A 15,097-nucleotide genomic window follows, 5' to 3' on the forward strand; every position below is an offset into this window, starting at 1 on the left:
ATCATGGATTCTGGTGACCTAGCTGTACGCCTGATGGACTACAGAGACCGTAGAAGACGGAGGAGAGAGCGACTGAGGCACCTGGCCGTGCAAAGGCAGGAGCAGCAACCTCGTGAAGAAGGGGCAGCAGGGGGCTCCCGCACATGCTACCCAGGAGCGACAGCGAGCCGAGGCTGGTCGGTGCCTAGCGACACCCAGGGTCTACAGACACCGCCTGCCATTCCTGCAGATGACTGAGAACCAGTGTCGCCGATGACTGCGCATGTCTAGGGACCTGGTGGCTCACATCTGCCTCTTACTGCAGGACTTGGCACCAAAGGGACATGGAGGGCGTCCACTACCAGTGGCTGTGAAAGCGACCATAGCGCTCAATTTCTATGCCAGTGGTTCCTTTCAGGGCTCCACAGGTGACCTCTATGGGATTTCACAATCTGCCACCCACAAATGCATCCATGAGGTTATGGATGCCATCTTCTCCATGGCACACAGCTTCGTGCATTTTGCCCGGGACTGGGACAGCCAGGATGCAAGGGCCATTGGATTTGCCCTGATCTCTGGATTCCCACAGGTGCAGGGTGCGATTAACTGCCCTCATGTGATGCTCAGGTCTCCATCGCTACACTCAGTGGACTTCATCAACCACAAGGGCTTCCACTCACTGAACGTGCAGCTGGTATGCAACCACCAGAAACGCACCCTGCAGGTACACGCAAGGTTTCCAGGGACTGTGCACAACACCTACATCCTGAGTCACTCGCAGATCCCTGCAGTCTTCCAAGTTCCACAGAGGCTCCAGGATTGGCACCCTGAGCTACCCGCAGAGGTCGTGGCTGATGACACCCACGTGACGGCCTCAAACTGCAGCAGAGTGGCACTATAATGAGGCTCATGCAGCAGCTCCCAACATGGTGAAGCAGACCATCGGGATGCTGACTATGCGGCTCCAGGGCCTGGACCAGTCTGGTGGAGCCCTGCAATACAGTCCGCAGCGGGTGTCACGCATCGTTGTCGTCTGCTGCACCCTTTGCAACCTGGCGCTGCAGCGGGGTGAAGAGCTGGCTGAGGAGGAGATGGAGGAGCTGAATGTCTCCTCTGATGCAGAGGATGCCAACAGGGATGAGGGTGAGGGGGTCCTCGGTGGTGACAATGATGGGGATGAGGCTCTTGCATTGGCTAGACAATGCAAACGCCCTCGGGAGGCCCTTGTAGCTGCCAGATTTGTGGAGGATGATGACGACATGCAGTGAGGTGTCCCCATAGATCCTCACATCGCAGTTGTGAATGTTTGACTGTGAGAATTCTCCTGTCATGGAGATGCAGTGGAGGCCCTAACAGTCACTCGATTGCAGGAGGATGATGACAATATGCAGTGAGGACACTCCATAGATCTTCACATAGCCTCTGAGAATGTCTGACTCCTGTCTGGTTGAGGGCAGCTCCATGATCAGGGCCATCTCAGAGACCCAGCCATGAAATTTTGGACACATCTGATCTGTGTCCGCCTTCAGCATCTCAGCCCTTCAGGAGCTGGTGCACAGCATCACTCGTTGAAGATGCTGGTGTGAGGGTGGCTAGCCCCACCCTAAAGGTGCTGAGAGCACACAAAGAGTATGAGAGAACTCTGTGGCACCTGCCCACTACATTCTGGCAGCAATGACCAGCACTGCCAAGGTGCAGGCATCAGTAATGTGTCCAGGCAGTGTGAGGCTGTGGTCTGAAGGCTGCACAGCGCACACGGAAGAGGCTCTGGGCTGAGACACCTGCCGTTTATCTTGAGCAGAAAAGTTTCACATCTGAGTGACAAGAACACTGCTCATCAGAACAAGGGCCAGGATATTTAGATCGGTGAGCGGGGGGGCGGGGCCTGCTCCCGACGTGTAAAGTGACATGGGGTGACGTCAGGTGGAACTCCCGATGTCATCCCGCATCATTTCAATTTTCAGGTCGGTGGGGGTGCAGCCAAATCAGCTGTGCGCCCGCTGACCTGTCAAAGGACAATTAAGGCCATTTAAAAACTAATTCAAGTAATTAATGGACCTTCCCGTCCAACCTTAAGGTTGGCGGGCAGGCCGGGAGCCCTGGCGGGCTTCAGAAAAAGCATGAAACCTCATCCATGAGTGGGATGAGGTTTCATGAGGGTTTTTAAAAATTTAATAAAAGTTTGATTGAAAGTGATGGACATGTCCCAACTCATGTGACAGTGTCACGTGAGGGGACATGTCAGGGAAATTTTATTTTTGCATATTGACCATTTTTGAATTTGGCACCGATCTCCCTGAGGCAGCACTTTGTCTCAGGGAGATCAGTGCGCTCTTTAAGGGCGCACTCTCGACTGAGGGAATCCCACCCCCGCCACCTGCATAGGGAGCGCATAGCACTTCCTGGCGGACATCACGCTGGACGGGCCTTAATTGGCCTGCCCATGTAAAATGGCGGCGTGCCCCCCAGTCGGGGGTGCTGATCGGAGGCACGCCTGCATATGCCCGCTCCTGCACTTCCACCACCACCACCCCCCCCGCCACCCGAAGCGGCGAAAACTCTTCCCAAGGAGTCAGAGGCAGGGTGACATTCTTAGGAGTTTATTGACAATAATGAGCAGTATATACAAGCGATCAACACCATGGCCAGGCTGTGCAGCTACTTTTATCTAACTTTCCAAACCCTGCCGCTATGTCCTGGTACTCCCCAGACATCCACAGCTGAGATGGAGGTAGCCCGCTGACTGTGACACCCTGATTGTGATGACTTTGGCAGGCATCCTCTGGAGGGCCGAGACTTGGAGAACCCTGGCCTGCTTTTGGGGTCCTGCTGTGTGACAGTGACACCTTCCTCAGCCTGTGAAGCTGGATCTGCGTAGGCCACAGGAAGAGGGGAGTCAGATGGGCCGGTCACCCCCAAAGTCACCTGGCCTGTGTGTGTGTGTGGTGAGTGGTCCCATGGACAGGATGAGGGCAACGAAGGTGTGCGTGAAAGAGTGAATGGTGGTGTCCCTTGAACTGGCAGTGAGTGAGGGCCCTATGGATGTGTGGTGGGTTTGTGAATATGTGAGTTGGGAGTGATGAAAAGAGTGACTGACCCTGGTGGCATGAATGAGATCATTCGTCCTTTTCTGGCACTGGGTGGTTGTCCTCCTCTGCAGGGCATTTGCGCTGACCACCGCTGCCACTGCCTCCCAAGCCGGGTTGGTGATATTGCTACCCATCCTTGAGCCAGAGCAGGGGTAGGGCACATCCCGGCGGGCCTCCATGGCATCCAGCAGTCGCTTGAGGGACGCATCGTTGAAGCGGGGTGCTGCAGTCTTTTTGCCTTTGCTGACCATGTCTTCCAGGCAGCAGTGGTGAGCTGGTGGTGATGAGTGCTTTTCTGGCGGTTGTCTTTTAAAGATGGTGGCCGGCATGATGCAACAGCGGGGTGATGGTGAGCGGGCGAATGAGAGCCCGCCCGCCATGGAAATGGCATGTTTCGTGGGAGTGAATATATAATGAGGCAGGCTCAGGAAGATACGGCATGAAAACCCACCATTTTCATTGGTGGGTAGGACTCCATTTTACCTGCCTGCCACCACACAGTGCAATTCTGGGAAAATTCTGCCCATTGAAGGAAGTGAGAGTGGAAATTGCAGAGGCACTGGCAATAATCTTTCAATGTTCCCTGGATTTGAGGGAGGTGCCGGAGGACTGGAGGATTACAAATATTATGCCCTTGTCCAAAAAAGGTTGTAAAGATCTGCTCTGCAATTACAGACTGGTCAGTATATCTTCGGTGGTGGGGAAACTTCTAGAAACAATTATTTGGGCTAGAATTAATAGTCACATGGGAAAATGTGGATTGATTCGAAAGAGTCAACATGGATTTGCTAAAGGAAAATTGTGTCTAACTAACTTGGTGGAGTTTTTTGAAGAGGTAACAGAGATGGTTGATGAGGGAAAGGCCATTGATGTGGTGTATATGGACTGCCAAAAGACGTTCGATACAGTGCCACATAACAGACTTGTGAGGAAGCTTATAGGTCATGGAATAAAAGGGACAGTAGCAACGTGGATATAAAATTGGCTGAGGGATAGGAAACAGAGAGTAATGGTTAATGGGTATTTTTCGGGCTGGAAGAAGGTTTGTAGTGGAGTTCCCCAGGGGTCGGTATTGGGACCCTTGCTTTTCCTGATATATATAAATGATCTAGATCTTGGTGTGCAGGGGACAATTTCAAAGTTTGTGGATGACACAAAATTCAGGAGAATTGTGAACAGTGAGGCGGACAGTGTAGAACTTCAAAAGGACATTGACACATTGGTGGAGTGGGCAGATAGGTGGCAGATGAGGTTCAATGTGGAGAAGTGTGAGGTGATGCACTTTGGTACAAAGAACATGGAGAGCAAGTATAAAATAAAGGATACTATTCTAAAGGGTGTGCAGGAGCAGAGAGACGTGGGTGTATATGTACATAAGTCATTAAAGGTGGCAGGACAGGTAGAGAGCTGTTACTAAAGCATACAGTATTCTAGGCTTCATTAATAGGGGCATAGAGTACAAGAGCAGGGAGGTTATGATAAACATATATAAGACACTGGTTAGATCTCAGCTGGAGTATTGTGTATAGTTTTGGATGCCACACTACAGGAAGGATGTGAATGCATTGGAGAGAGTGCAGAAGAGGTTACGAGAATGGATCCAGGAATGAGTCAGTTCAGTTATGAGGAAAGACTGGAGAAGTGGGGCTGTTTTCTTTGGACAGGAAAGCCTAAGAGGAGGCTTGATAGAAGGTTTCAAAATCATGAGGGGTCTGGGCAGAGTAGATAGGGAGAAACTGTACCTACTCATAAACAGATCGAGAACCAAAGGGTACAGTTTTAAAGTGTTTCGCAAAAGAAGCAAATGCGAGGTGAGAAAAAACTTTTTCACATAACGAGTAGTTAGGATTTGGAATTCACTGCCTGGAAGTGTGGTTGAGGCAGGTTCAATTGAGGCATTTAAGAGGGCATTGGATGATTATTTAACTAGAAACAATATGCAGATTTACAGGGGAAAGGCAGGAGATTGGCACTAAGTTAAAATGATCAGAGAGCCAGTGCAGACACAATGGGCCAAATGGCCTCCTTCTGCACTGTAACAATTCTGTGATTCTGTGAAGATGGAAAATCACTGCAAGAAGGAAACTTATGTTTATAAACCTGGCTATAATCCCTCACTAGTTGCTTACATTAAAATCTAGTCCAATATATCTGATGGCTGATATTGACACTTTGGAGAGAGTTGATGGAAAAACAATGAGTGATTTTCAGACTTGGGATTTTTAAATAGAAGCAACTAATAAACTTATGTTTTACTAGAAAAAACAAAGTTGTCTGGGTACATGATTGAGGACTTTAGAAAGTGAGGGTTTATACAGTCAAACCTACAAAAATTAATTTTATCTTTGAAGGCATTTTCTATTTTGTTTAAAATTTCTTAGAAAATCATATTGGCATACTTTGGGCAAGATTTTCATTCCCAGTCCCAATCCCACTGTTGAGAAGCTTGATTGGGCAGTTGAATTCGCTATGCACTCAGACAAGAACAGATGTTAGTTTTGATGTACTGGAACTAGTATAATGATGAAATATGCTACAACTGAGGATGTTTTAAGAGCAAATAAAACATTTTAAAAATTAGTTATGGAGAAATGTACACTCAAGTTTCTAGCCTTTGAGGACCTGAAGGACATAAAATTCATCATTTTTAGTGAAGCTTCTCATGCGAACCTTCGGGGTGGGTATTCGAGTACAGGTTTTACAATATTCTTGATGGGTGAAAATAGAGAAATTTGTTCCCTTGGCCTGGAAAGCTAAAAAAATAAAAAGGGTGGTGAAAAGTACTTCAGCTGCATAAACACTGGCTCTTGTAGAAGCAAAAATATGAGGTTTTACTTGTCAAATATTTTAGGGGAAATTCTATACAACAAGCATTCTGAGAATAGTTCGCCAATTAAATGTTATATAGATAATCATTCCCTGTGGAATGGCATACATTCAACAAAAAGTGTGACTGAGAAAAGGTTAATGATTGAGCTTGCTAATGTAAAAGCGATGCTAGAAAGAAAATAAATCTCGAAGATAAAATGGGTTGATGCAAGTCCTCAATTGTCAGTTTGCTTTAAAAAAAAGAAATGCTTGCACAAAGAGACTGTGCGAGATCCTAAATGACAGATGCCTTGTAACACGATGTGATGTACAAAAAAATGGACAATGATTGCTTTTCCCTCTTTCTTTTATTCAATTTTATTCAATATTGTGTATTATAAAATTTTGATTTAAAGAAGAGTGGATCTGTTAATATTATGTTAACTTTATTATTCAGATTAAGAATATACAGATGGAGGACATTGATTAAGTACATCGAGCACATATAAAGAGAGGCTTCTGGGACACTGGGTGTTGGTTAGGGAGGAGGTAGACATTTATAATGTTGCATTCTGTATAAAAACTTAATATTAAGTAAAAGACTGGTGGCTGGTTTCCTACTGCACTCATCAAGAATATTATCCAACCAGCTGTGCCCTGTCCAGAAGGTTGGCATGAGAAGACTCACTAAAAATGATTAATTTTATGTCCTTCAGGTCCCTAAAGGTTGGAAACTTGAATATGCATTTCTCCATGTTTAATTTTTTATTTTTTTTTACCCTTAAAACATCCTCAATTGTAGCATATTTCATCATAGCACTTAGTTCCAATATGTCAAAACTAACATCTGTTCTTGTCTGAGTGCATAGCCAATTCAACTGTCCAATCCAGCTTGTTAACGGCTGGAATGGGACCTGGGAATGAAAGTCTTCCCAATGTGTGCCAGTAAGATTTACTAAGAAATTTTCTAAGAAAATAGAAAATGCCTGCAAAGATAAAATTATTTTTTGTAGATTTGACTTTATAAACCCTCCTTTCTAAAGTCTTCAAAAATGTACCCACACAACTTTGTTTTTTCTAGTAAACATGAGTTTATTAGTTTTCTCTACTTAAAAGCCCCAAGTCTGAGAATCATTCTTATTGTTCTTCCATCAACTCACACCTGTGTCAATATCAGCCATCAGTTATATTGGACTAGATTTTAATGTAAGCAAATAGTGAGGGTTTATAGATAGGCCTATAAACATAAGTTTACTTCTGCAGTCAATTTCCATATTTAAAACTTTTCTCCCCATTTCTCTCTTGCCATCATTTGGTTTCATGGGTGTGAATGCTTCTACTGTATTTACTCAGAGACCATTTCTGATGTGAGTCTAAATCCTGTGTTGACAAAATATTTCCCTCCAAGCCACTCACCATCCTGACTTGGAAATATATCGCCGTTCCTTCATTGTCGCTGGGTCAAAATCCTGGAACTCCCTCCCCAACAGCACTGTGAGTGTACCTACACTTCATGGATTGCAGCGGTTCAAAAAGGCAACTCAACACCACCTCCTCAAGAGCAATTAGGGATGGGCAATAAATGCTGGCCTAGCCAGCGATGCCCACATCCCATGAATGAATTTTTTAAAAATTCAGTCATCAGAGGTACAACGAACAAGCCTAATTCTGCCTTCATCAGACTCCTTTGAGCCCCAATCATTGGATAGCAATTAGGGGTGATAACTGTGGCACTTGAATTCCACATTAAATATTGTATTCTGTGAGTCAGCTATCACATCAAGGCCAATATCATCTGCCTAGATCCTAAACTCTGGCATTCCTTCACGTGACCTCTCCACCTCACTTTCCTCCATTAAGACACTTCTTAAAACTCTTTTGACCAAGCTTTTAGTCATCTGCCCCAATATCTCCTTATGTGGCTCAGTGTTATATAACTACAAGTTGTTGTTGGCTGTGACTACATCTAAGTTAAGAAATTTAACAATGTGGATATTTAATGCAACAAACAATAAATAATGGCAGGAAAAATTATTCAAAAATTAGTGAAACTTAGGCCAGAATTTTTCTGTCGGCGAGTTGGGGGCGGGACCCGCTCGCCGACGTGAAAATGACACGGGATGACATCAGGGGGAACCCCTGATGTCATCCTGCTCCATTTAAATATTCAGGAAGGTGGGCGGACACCGAAATCAGCTGTCCGCCCACCGACCTGTCAATGGCCAATGGCACAGTGGAATGCAATTTTTATACTTTGTGCTCATAATGCTAGCGCATTAGTTGGATTTCTTAATTTGCCTCATGCAGCTTGTGTTCTCTGCTTGCTCTAAGCCATCAGACATCACTCCATGTCAGATAAAGATGACCATTTCCTCATGGGCTGTGCCAGAACTATCTTACAAAGTAACTAATGTGTTATCATCAAAAATACTATTCTCAATTGGGCAAGAAATCATCATACCATGATAATAATACTCCAATGACACTGCTAAAGATTTTGGAACAGTGTTTCAGTCCAAATAGCAGATTGACGTACAAAACTAACAGGCAGTTTAAGTCTGAGTCATTCTTCATAGTTTGGAAAAGATCCAGCAAGCCTCTTTGATAATTCCAGTTAAAGTACATCCAAGAGCTTTACAATCAGAATTAAAATAAATTTTAAGTATGCAGTCTTCCAAAGCTAAAAAAAATGCCTTGTCATCAACTAAAACCCATGAATTTTCAAATTAATTTTGAAATGCAGGCCTGAGGCAACAAGCTAAGCAACAATTCATTAGTCTCATATATTCACCAGCAATATGTAGTGTCAGCAAGGATTTTTTAAATAAAAATTCATTCTCAGGGTGTGGGCATTGCTAGCATTTATTGCCCATCAATAGTTATCCTTTGAGAAAGTGGTGGTGAGCTTGCCTACTTTGACCCAACAACAATAAATGAATTGTAATATATGTTAACGATAGGATGGTGTGTGACATAGAGCTGAATTTTATGCTGGGGTGGGGTTGTCTTCAAGTCATTAACTGGCTTGAGGCAGGAGGAGGAAGTCCCACTCCGAGAACTGCTGACCAATCAAATGGCCTGGGAATGATGGCTGCTGCTAGCATTGCACCGAGACCCACAGGAAAGTGAGCTGCAATGGAACCAAACCTTCAGGTAAACCTGGGGTCTCATTAGGGCCAGGATCGTGGGGGTGTGAGGGATGGGGCAGGGAGGGAAAATGCGGTGGGGAGAATATCATGAGAGGGGGCCACCAATGGGGCAGGGGGGGCCTGAAAAGAAGGCACCACCCCCTTGCCCGGCCACCAGCCTGCCTGGTTTCACTGGGTAAGTTGGACACTTGATGCCAGCCTCCCCCTTCCATGGGTAAAATCTCAATTGGCCCATGGCAAGCAGGCCTCCTGACGCTTCCCCCGTCACTGATAAAATTGCAGCGGAGGTGGCTGGTTAGTGTCGGGAACTGCATCACTATCATTGTGCATAATTTTATGGCACCCCCACCTGCTATCCTGCCCCTTGGGGGATTGTTGTAAAATTCAGCCGATGGAGTGAGAACTTGGAAATGAGCCTTGTTCTTCTAACTGGTGGAGGTCTCGAGTTTGGGAAGTTCTGCTGAAGAAGCCTTGACAGGTTGCTGCACTGTATATTGTAAACAGTGTACACCTGCAGACACAGAATGCTGGTAATGGAGAGGGTGAATGTTTACGTTAGTGAAGGACATGCCAATCAAAAGGATTGCTTTATCCTGGATGGTGTTGTGCTGCTTAAATGTTATTGCAGCTGCACTCATCCAGGAAGTAGAGAGTATTCAGTCACACTCCTGCCTTTTAGTTGGTGGACAAGTGTTGGGAAAGCAGGAAGTGCACCACATACCACAGAATATCCAGTCCCTGAAATGCTCTAGTAGCCACGGCATTTATGTGATTCATCTACTGCAGCTTCTGCTTAATAATGATCCTGCCATATTGTTGGTAAGCAACTCAGCGATGCTAATGCTATTGAATCTCAGCAGGCGGTTAGACTCTTTCTTGTTCAAAATGGAGATGCTCGTTATCTGTTACTTGTGTGGTGCAAAGTTCTAACCTGGATGCGGTCCAGGTTTTGTTGGATGCAGTGTTGGACTGTTTCATAATCTGAGGAATTGTGAATAAAGTTGAACACTCTGTGGTCAGCAGCAAACAGCCACAATTCTGACTTTATGGAGAGAAACAGCTGCATTGATGAAACAGCTGAAAGTGGTTGTGTCTAAAACACTACCCTGAGAAATTCCTGAGTAAGTAAAGAAAAGTGGACCACTGTATTTACTAAAGAATTACTCCAACCCTGCTTTTCTTTGTTGTGCCTGATGAAGGCTTATTGGATCAGATTTTGAGCTATTCAAATATCTGCACAAATTGTTTGTAGCAAGTTTTTTCAGTGATTGTACAATACTTCCATTTAAACAATTGGCAATTAATAAATAGCATGGGCCCCAGTTATGCCTGCCTCTTTATGGGGTATGTGGAACATTCCTTGTTCCAGTCCTACTCCGGCACCCTCCCACAACTCTTTCTCTGGTACATCGATGATTGCTTCGGTGCGGCTTCATGCTCTCATCTGGACCTGGAAAAATTTATTAATTTTGCTTCCAATTTCCACCCCTCCATCATTTTCACATGGTCCATCTCTGACACTTCCCTTCCCTTCCTTGACCTCCCTGTCTCAATTTCTGGTGATAGACTGTCCACCAATATTCATTACAAGCCTACCGACTCCCACAGCTACCTCGACTACAGCTCCTCACACCCTGCTTCCTGTAAGGACTCCATCCCATTCTCTCAGTTCCTTCACCTCTGTCGCATCTGTGCCACTTTCAAAAACAGTTCCTCTGACATGTCTTCCTTCTTCCTTAACCGAGGTTTTCCACCCACGGTGGTTGACAGGGCCCTCAACCGTGTCTGGCGCATCTCCCACACAACCGCCCTCACACCTTCCTCTCCCTCCCAGAACCATGATAGGGTCCCCCTTGTCCTCACTTATCACCCCACCAGCCTCCGCATTCAAAGGATCATCCTCCGCCATTTCCGCCAACTCCAGCATGATGCCACCACCAAACACATCTTCCCTTCACCCCCCCGGCGGCATTCCACAGGGATCGTTCACTCCGGGACACCCTGGTCCACCCCTCCATCACCCCCTACACCTCAACCCCCTCCCACGGCACCTTCCCATGCAACCGCAGAAGGTGCAACACCTGCCCCTATACATCCCCTCTCCTCACCTACCAAGGGCCCAAACACTCCTTTCAAGTGAAGCAGCATTTCACTTGCACTTCCCTCAATTTAGTCTACTGCATTCGTTGCTCCCAATGCGGTTTCCTCTACACTGTAGAGACCGAACACAGACTGGGCGACCGCTTTGCAGAACACCTTCAGTCTGTCCGCAAGCATGACCCAGACCTCCCTGTCGCTTGCCATTTCAACACTCCACCCTGCACTCATGCCCACATGTCTGTCCTTGGCCTGCTGCATTGTTCCAGTGAAGCTGAATGCAAACTGGAGGAACAGCACCTCATCTTCTGACTAGGCACTTTACAGCCTTCTGGACTAAATATTGAGTTCAACAATTTTAGATCATGAACTCTCCTCCATCTCCACCCCCTTTCCGATCCCCCTTTTTTTCCCAATAATTTATATAGATTTTTCTTTTCCCACCTATTTCCATTATTTTTAAATGTATTTTTCATCCTTTGTTTTATCTCTACCTTTTAGCCTATTTCAATCCCTTCCCTTCACCCCACCCCCACTAGGGCTATCTGTACCTTGCTTGTCCTGCTTTCTATCCTTAATTAGCACATTCCTTAGATAATATCACCACCTTCAACACCCCTTTGTTCTTTTGTTTGTGACATCTTTTGGCTATCTCCACCTACACTGGCCCTCTATCCAGCTCTACCTGTCCCACCTTGCCACCACCACCCCCCCCCCCCCCCCCCGCCACCCCTTAAACCAGCTTATATTTCACCTCTTTTCTATTTTTACTTAGTTCTGTTGAAGAGTCATACGGACTCGAAACGTTAACTGTGTTCCTCTCCGCAGATGCTGCCAGACATGCTGACTTTTTCCAGGTATTTTTATTTCTGTTTTGGATTTCCATCATCTGCAGTTTTTTGCTTTTAAATTAATAAATAGGCTTTGGCTTCGTATTCTACATTACAATATTGAACATTTCAGAAAAATGCATTTTTTGCAGATGAACTGAAGTAAAAACAATCATTTATTTGAAAGGTCTGAACATCCAATTTTAAAGATTAATGCAGATGGTCATTTATTCTTAAGCCTCAGCATTTCCAACATAACATACGTTGAACTCTTTCCAGTTCCAGAGAACAATAATTTCAGTGGCGCAGGAGAGTTTACTGTACTTTCAACCAGCTCATCATTTCAGAATTTATGGAACACAAACATTCTGTTTCCTACGAATGATGTATCATGAATGTTATTTATATTTTAGTAGATGCTTAACGATATATAAATTAGAAAGAAACACTGGGCAGAATCGTCCAATCCCATTGGCGGCATAGTGAGCGTAAGCAGACAATATGGCAAGAAGGCCAAAAATCGGTTTCAGGCCATCGTGAAACCAGTTTGCGATCATCTGCTCCAGCCGTCAATGGTGGGCCACATTTCCTTCCGCGCATCAGGAACCTAATTTCAATACTTTAGCATCTCATTATAAGCACTGCTTACCGGAATCATCCGCCCACGCTGGATCATCTGGGCACTTGACGTGATCGCACGCTGACGTGTTTCACAACCATACATAAGCAACGTGCACCTGGCAACCTGCACTTCACTCGGGACTTGGAGACTTGTTTGTCTACCTTGCTTCGGGCAGCACTTGCAGTCATCAGTGCAAGGCTTCGCAGACAGCACCACATCACTTTAGGGGGCCTCATGGGCAGGTCTCCACCTACCAGACCAGCCGGGGGTGGCTTTTCAATGGCTGCAGAGCTAGAGCTTGCTTGGGGAAGGGGGAGAAGTGGCCTCAGGCAAGGGATGTACTGGGGAAGTGGAGCATCCAAGGTGTGTGTGGGGGCACATGTTGATCTGTGTAAGTGGCCTCAAGATGGAGAGGGCTGAGGAGGCAGTCTCCAGAGGGGATGAGGCCAGATGGAGATGTGAGGCTCTGTGTGATTGAGTGAGGGGTGATGTCTCTTAAGATGGCACTGAGAGAGATGCCAATGAATGTGTGATGGGCTTTTATGAGTTTAGAGTGATGAGACAGTTGCCTTACATGGCGGCAAAGATCAAAGATGAGGTCATTCATCCTCTTTCTGCATTCGATGGCCAACCTCTTCTATGCAGCATTGGCACTGACCACCGCTGCCACCGCCCCCCTAGCAGAGTGGTGAGATTGCTGGACCTCCAGTGGCCAGAGCGGGGTTGGAGGACATCATGGCGGGCCTCAAAAAGACATTCCAGTGACAGGTTACTGAACTCTTCTTGACTTTAACTGGAGCAGTCCTGGGCTGCAAGCATTGACAACTGTGCGCAGAGTTGCAGTTTAGATATAGCACCCGGAGTGAGGAAACAGTGAGGTAACAGCGCGGTGGGTGATTCAGAGGCCGCCCGCCAGTGGGACGGTGTGTTTCCTGTTGCTGCTTAATTAATGAGGCGGGAAGTGGACGATGTGGCACGAAAACCCACCATTGCAGCTGGTGGGTAAAACATCATTTTTCACACCCCACACTTAGTGCAAATCTGGGATTATTCCACCCACTCTCAAATCCATTATTTTTGTGTATTAAAACAAATCACATTGGAGATAACTTGTATTTGCTGGGCCATGATGAGCGCTGAATAATCTGAAGTAAGCTTTTATTCTAATAAGCAACAATCTTAAAATGAACAGTCTTGATTAACTACATTGGATGCAAAATCATTAATACTATGCTACATTGCAACAATCTGCCAATTAATGTCAAGCACAGAATTGTTCCTGGTTACTTGTTATTACTGCCATTTTCAGTGTCAATACTTCGACCCGCTCACTCTGCAATATGATTTCATAGGCATTAATATACTTATAGGCTGATAATGTATAATTATCATATTTAGTGACAGTCATTAAGTATTTTTACTGAGTCTGAAAGCAATATTAATAATAAATAATAATATAAAAAGAGAAGCCTGTGTCTTTAACCATTGCAAAAAGTCATCATTTGGTGCAAATGATAAAATTAATTGCTGGGAAGTAGCACCAAGTAGCTTCAGGAAACTTGGGTTTGATTGAAAAGCCATGCTTCCAATGTGTCTGAATCTGCCTACATGTAATTACTTTTTAGTTTGTAAGCTTACTTTATAATTTTAAAATTCTCTTTTTTTTTCAAATCTCGTCCAGCCCCACAACCCTCCGAGATCTCTGTGCTCCTCTAATTCTGGTCTTGAAAATCCTTGATTTTAATTGGTCCACCTTTAGTGGCTGTGCCTTCAGCTGCCTAGGTCCTAAGCTCTAAAATTTCCTTCCTATAACTCTCCACCTCCCTACCTCTCTCTCCTTTTAAAGACACTCCATAAGTCCAACCTCTAGCCAAAGGTCTGGGCATTTGCCCTGACATCTGCTAATGTAGCCTGGTGTCATAATTTGTTTCATAGTGCTTCTGTAAAGTGTCATGAGATGTTTTATTATGTCAAAGACGATATATAAGTGCAAATTGTTTTTATTGCTATTAACCATGGCCAGAGTCTTCGGGTCGACAAGTGGGGGCGGGCCCCGCTTGCTGTCATGTAAAATGACGCACGGTGACGTCGGGCATGTGTCCCGACATCACCGCGCATCATTCAGACCTTCAGTTCGGCGGGCGCGCAGTAGAGTTGGCTGCACGCCGGCTGAACTGTCAAAGACCTATTAAGGCCATTTAAAAGCTAATTAAAATAATTAACTGAGCTGCCCGCCCAACCTTAAGGTTGGCGGGCAGGCGAAGAGCCCAGGCGGCCTTCGTATTTATCATGGAGCCTCATCCACGGGCGGGATGGGGTTTCATGAAGGTTTTTAAAGTTTAATAAAACATTTTAATGAAATTCATTGACATGTCCCAGCTCATGTGACAGTGTCATATGAGGGAACATGTCTTAAAAAATTTTTTCTTTTTCTGTATTGAAATTTTTAAAATTCAAACTAATCTCGCTGAGCCAGCTCTGTGCCTCAGGGAAATTTCTGCGCTCTTTTGCACGCATGCACGA

General features: G+C 45.4%; 1 protein-coding gene across 13 annotated transcripts in view; it reads right to left on the reverse strand.

Moving 5' to 3' along the window:
• The window catches only part of LOC144678767 (poly(rC)-binding protein 3), a 532,576-nt gene that overhangs the window by 42,682 nt on the left and 474,797 nt on the right, over nucleotides 1-15,097 (reverse strand). The gene's annotated exons all lie outside the window — the stretch shown is intronic.

This window comes from Cetorhinus maximus, chromosome 3 (genome assembly GCF_964194155.1).
Source record: "Cetorhinus maximus chromosome 3, sCetMax3.hap1.1, whole genome shotgun sequence".
Lineage (NCBI taxonomy): Eukaryota > Metazoa > Chordata > Chondrichthyes > Lamniformes > Cetorhinidae > Cetorhinus > Cetorhinus maximus.